A 6,509-nucleotide genomic window follows, 5' to 3' on the forward strand; every position below is an offset into this window, starting at 1 on the left:
GATTTCCTTGGTTAGATTCTGATGTATAAAAGAGATGAAATTGTCTTGTATTGTCTTTAAAGAGATTACTTTATTATCATTGACGTCCTTGTAAATCCAAAAATCATGTTTTTGGTATTCTGGGGGTGCAACCGCCGACACGTGTTTCGCCCTAAATGATCAATTAGAGCAGGGCTTTCTCAAGGCTTTATAATAATTCACAAGATCAGAGAAAAATTGCTTCCTGATACAGAGCATCGGTCATCAATCAAAATACAGTACAAGCTGAAATTGTAGCAGCAGAGTAACTGTCCCGGGTCAATCCCTTATGCCGATCGTCTGACGATCGGCATAAGGGATTGACAGCTGTATTTTGATTGATGACCGATGCGCAAAGGTCACACATTGCTAGAGGCGTGTCCCAAGCCCAACGCAATTTCAGCAATGCTCAGGAAGGCCAATACCTATTGTGCTGCGTCATTCCTTATGCCTGCCTCACGCAGGTGTAAGGTATTGACGCAGTGGCATCGTAGAAGTGGCGCAGTGGAAGCTTCTAGACTTCAATGTGTCACTTTTACGTGGCTTTCGTGCGTCGGAATGCCGACCCTGCACATAACTGACACCAATATAATGTGGCGCAGGGCTTTACATGATTTCTGGATTTACAAGGATGTCAATGATAATAAAGTAATCTCTTTAAAGAAAATACAAGACAATTGCATCTCTTTTATACATCAGAATCTAACCAAGGAAATCACCTGTATGTTTGAAATTATCCATATCATCTAAGGAGGAGCATATGCTCAAACCCTCACTGCACAATTACAAATATAAGGCTGGAAAGGTCCAGTGCCTCGAGCAAAGCTTCTCCATTGTTCATTAACAGATACAGGCAATTCCACCCAGAAGCAGGACCCGTGGACCTTCTCTGTACCTTTGAAAAAAGCAAAATTATGGTATTTGCCCTTAATCTAACAATTGAATGCAAGGCAGGGAGAGCTTGGGCCTGAGAACAGTGAACATGGGGCCCTTTTCACAAATGTAAATTTGATTTCATATTTGGCGGGGGTGTTTGGTTAGGGCTTTCTGTACACAGAAAAATATATTATCCACAAATGAAAACTCAGGGGCAGATTTACAAGAAACTGATGCATCTCTGCACAATAGCAGAGATGCGTCAGTCTACTTGCGTTGCGCAAAATAACCCTTGCACCACCATGGATGTGTTGCATTTACAATGCGGCGCACTATGGTGCAATGATTGACAGATGCGTCATGCATCTGTTGGCGCAAAGGTCACGCATTGCTAGAGGCGTGTCTCAAGCCCGACGCAATTTCAGCAATGCTCAGGAAGGCCAATACATATTGTGCTGTGTCATTCCTTACGCCTGCTTCACGCAGGTGTAAGGTTTTGACGCAGTGGCATCGTAGAAGTGGCGCAGTGAAATCTTGTAGATTTCAATGCGTCACTTTTACGTGGCTTTCGTGCATCGGAACGCCCACCCTGCGCATAACTGACACCGATATAATGTGGCGCAGGGCTTTACAACGTGACGCATCTCAATAGATGCATCACGTTGTAAATGTGTCGCAATGTGGCGCATTGTATACGCCACCGCTGCATCACAAAAGTGATGCAACGGCAGCGCAAAAGTGTCACAAGGGGCTTGTAAATCTGCCCCAAAGTGTGCAGAGAATATCCTCTCGTCTTACATGTCCGTCACAAGAATAAGGCTGCAAACCTACATGTCAACTCTCCCACATTTGGAGGATGACACACAGCCTTGGGGTCTTTCAATGCCTTCCTTCTCAATCCACCTGGGCTGCCTTGCTAATGTATGCTACAGGCTCAAGCTGCAGTTTCAAGGCTTTGACATCACTGACAGGTTTACAGGTTGGCATGAGTGATGTTGCAGCCTCGAAACTGAAACCAGAAGTCATAGATCAAGCAAATAATACTTTCAAGGCCTCGCAAATATAAATATTTAGTGTAAACCTTTCTGCTTTAAACAAAGACCTTCAAACATGCCCAGAATACTAAAATAATGTAACTTTGGGTTATAAAAAATCCAAGAAACTGGGACTCCTGTAACATAAAGTCAACGTTGGCAAGGTTGGGAGCACATGCTGAGTTTTCTCCCAACAAGCTCATACAAAAGTTGAGATTTATGGCAGAAAGTCTGAAAATTACATCCAGGCAGAATCAGACCCATTCTCTCTCACTTGTATGCAAAGGTACACCAAGAAGAACAAAGGTTCATGCACAGTGATCTTCAATAATGCGGACTAGCAACACAGATAATCCGCATGATAGATCCAACACTGTATAAGACTTCTTCCTGGAAACACGAAGTGAGTAGAATTCAATCTCAAATGGTGAAAAAACAGTAAAGGAAAGTTTATAACAAGCATTGTCAAAGCCAGTCGGTCTGGCTATTTTAGAAGTCACAGTGATTCCTCATTTATAGGCAAGTTTATGTCTGGCTGGGTCAGTGGATGAATGGAGTAATAGATCAAAGTTTGGTTGGACAAGCGGGTAGATGGATGAATAAATGACTAAGGGGCAGATTTATGAGGTTTTGCCGTAGGGAAGCGCAGCAGGCCTTCCTGCTGCGCTTCCCTACTGCAAAAGAAAAGGGCAGGGATGCGCCGTATCTATAAAATGTGGCGCATTCCTGTCCTTTTCCCCTGCGCCGGAGCACAATGGGCTGCCTGCGCCAACGCAGGCACCTCTGCACCATGGTGCAAGGGTGCCTGCGTAGCGGAGATGAATATTTTTGTACAGGAAGGGAAACCATTCTGTACAAAAATAATCAGAAGAGGTTTTTCCTCTTTGTATGGGTGCTGCAGAATGCAGCACACATATAAAAAGGAAAAACGAGGAGAAATAAAGATATTTCTCCCCGTTGCGCCTCCCTTACGCCTCACCTGGGGAGGCGGAAGCTTTTGGCGCTGCCTCAGATTTACGATTTCTCGTAAATCTGGGGCAGTGTCAAAAGGCCATGTGTGTTGCTGGGAACGCCCCCAGCAACACCCATTGCACGCCCCTTTAACGCAGAACACTGCGTTAAAGGGACTGATATTTATGAGGCAGCATTAAGCCAAAAAAAGTGGCTCAGTGCTGCCTGATAAATATCACGCAGGCTTCTGCGCCACGGAACGTCACAAAAAGTGACGTTCCGATGGCGCAACGGTCCTCATAAATCTGCCCCTAAGTGAATGGTGAACGGGTGATTGGGTGGTGAATGGGTGATCCAAGTGATTGGTTGAATGGTTGAGTGTGATGATGGCTGGCAGGATGAATTGGCGAGTATGGGAATGGGTCACTGAGTGAGTGCAAAGATGGATGACTATATGCTACACCAATCTTACAGGATGTGGCAACAGACTGCAGCAGTTATTATGCCAGGGAATATCCACTATGAACATGTATAAATAATTTTAAAATTATGCCAGTTCAAGCATTACACAGATGGTGGGCACCCTGTTCCAAAAGTACCTAATATATGTCAGGAACTACTGCATTAGACCAGCGCGAGTATTATACAGGGATGGTGGTCTCCATTCTGCCAAGATTAGCCATCCAAAGTCAAAAATTACCACCATTTTCATGTCCAGATGTACTGGACAACAATGACTTAACACCAAGTTAATATATTGTATTAAGAAACATAACCTATGCCCTCTATAGTACAAAGCAAACACTTTGAAGTAAATGCTACCATTGTTTAGATCTGTAACTATATGCTACAATTAACTTTGAACAATTCAACTGCAAGAATGAAATTGGTGACGTACATATCGTCTGCTGATTATCCGAAGGGTTCAGTTTGGAGGGATCAAGAATATACTTTTGGTCCTATAGCAGTTGCCTCATCAACAGAGAATAAAGACTGAGGGTGCTATGGGCAATTGACTGATCTTTTAAGTTCAAAAAAATTTTTATTGAGAAATTAAAGGTGTCAACATACAATACACAAGTTCAAGCATGGATCATCAAAGTACAAAAAAAGAGCTAAACGAAATACATGAATTGGAATAATATACACTGGTAATAGAAAATAAAACAATAAATACAATTAATTGCAGAATAAAACAATGGAATGCTCAAGGGAATCATGGTGGTTTGAAATGGTGTTAACGAACGAGAGCGCTTGGCACTGACATCGATATATATCGTAACAGGTGACCATAGGTTCAGATGTTTTACCGCCATAGAAACAGGGTAAACAAAAGAAGTATCAAGTCTGTGGTTGTGGCAGACTGCATACCACCAAGCTTTGTAAGAGATTTTAGTAAAATCTTTCCAGTTTTTAGTAATCTGTTCAAATGAGACTGCCAATAATAAATCAATAATTTTGACATTAGACAGGCAATCTATCCAGATGGGGGAGAGACTCCCCAAAAACACATGAGTGAATGAAAAAGAAACGTTAGTTCCAAAAATTGAATTAATTTGAGACCATACACGTTTCCAAAAACTGTGAACGACTGAGCATGAAAATAACATATCAAATAGATCAGCGTTCGGGGATGAGCAGGTCCAGCAAGAGTCAGATGTCAAGGAGTACCGCTTGCTTAAAGTATTCGGGCAGTATAAATGCCTATTATAAATAAAAAACAATGTTTGCGTTGTATTAGCAGCTCGCGAGGATTTGCGTATCTTGGCCCAAACTTTCCCCCAAAAAGACATTGGCCAAGAGTATTTAAAGTCTTGTTCCCATGCAATCTCAATTTTAGATTTGTGTCTAGTGTCTTGAGGGCAGCTCAAATATGTATAAAGAGTAGAGGCTTTAGGCATGGTGCAAAGCACGGTGTGAAGATTATCAAGTGAAGCCAGAGTTTGGGCAGTGTCAGGTGTATTGTCAAGCTGATTGTAGGTGTCTAGCACAGCCTTTCTAATAAGATTGTATTTAGGGAGAAAAGAGATGGGCAGGTCAAATAGTTGGCTAAGTCGAGAAAAAGAGAGGAATTCTGAGTGAATGAACAACTGTCGAACCCAAATTAAACCTTTCAGCCTCCAAGTCTTCCAGTCGAAGGGTTCATTGTGAATTAGCAGGGACTTATTATGCCAGATTGTTGAATCGAGGAAAGAATCGATATTAAGTGAAGAGGTTTTGGAACCTAGAAGTAGAGAGGTGAGTTTAATTATAGGAGTAGAAAGAGATTGTGGCTTGCGAGTAAAAGAGAGATATTCTTGAAAGGTAAATGGAGATAAAAATAACCTCTCGACTAAAATCCATAAAGGGCATTCATCTATTGAATCACTTAGCCAATATGCAGATTTGCGTAAAAGGAAAGATTTGTGGTACATGGAGAAGTTGGGAAAATTACCTCCTCCTTCAGTTTTAGGGCGAGTTAATTTGGCTAGTGACAAACGGGCTTTCCAATTGTGCCACAAGAAGGAGGATAGGGCGGAGTTAATCTTCTTGAACATTTTCACAGGTATAGGAACTGGTATGTTGGATATAGTGAAGAACACTATAGTGGAAAGCATCATCTTTATCATATCTAGGCGGCCCCATCAGGACAAGTAAAGAGGATGCCATTTAGTAGCTAGGTCGGAAATCTTCTGGATGCATTTATTCACACATAAGGATACCGTGCTAGGAATTGAGAAAGTAAAATGTAGGCCTTAGTATTTGATATGATTCGGACTCCATGTAAATTGGGAAGATGCAAAATCAACCTTAAAGGTGTACTTGGTAAGGGGCAGGATCTTGCATTTATCAGTGTTTAATTTATATCCAGAAATAGAGGAAAAGGATTGCACTTCAATTAAAAAAGCAGGAATGGACGTCAGTGGCTGTGAAATAAAAAGCAGGATATCATCAGCATAGGCCGCAAGTTTAATGTGAGAAGTTGTGACCTCGAATCCATGGATACTTTTATTTTGGCGGATTTTTTAAAGGAAGGGCTCCAAAGCCAAATTAAAAAGGAATGGGGATAGAGGGCAGCCTTGGCATACACCTCTCCCTAAATTAAAAAAAAGGAGAAATAAGACCATTGGCGCAGACAGCAGCACGAGGGTTTGTGTAAAGAAGAGAAATTAAGAAAAGAAATTTGGGACCAAAACAAAACCATTTAAGGGCATAAAAAAGATATGACCATTCAACTCTGTCAAATGCCTTTTCTGCATCTAACGCTATTGCTGCGAGGGAGTCCTTGAAATGTGAAGATTTGGATAAAACATCAAAAAAAAGTTGTGTGTTGTCTGTTAAAAGTCTACCTTTAACGAAACCAGATTGCTCCTTTCCCAGTAAATTTGGTAAAAAAGACTCTAACCGGTGAGCCAAAGCTTTAGAAATGTTTTTATAGTCAATGTTATATATGTTATAGAGATAGGTCTGTAGTTTTTACAGTATTTTGGGTCTTTCCCCTCCTTGGGCATCAGACAAATATGTGCCTCAGAAAAAGAGTACCAAAAAGTACAATTTGGGAAGCAGTAATTTTGAAAAATAAAAGAAAAAATTTGACTGCAAAACTATCGGGTCCTGGTGCTTTATCTTTTTTAAGACGTTGGAGAGCAT

This window comes from Triturus cristatus, chromosome 8, assembly GCF_964204655.1.
Source record: "Triturus cristatus chromosome 8, aTriCri1.1, whole genome shotgun sequence".
Classification (NCBI taxonomy): domain Eukaryota; kingdom Metazoa; phylum Chordata; class Amphibia; order Caudata; family Salamandridae; genus Triturus; species Triturus cristatus.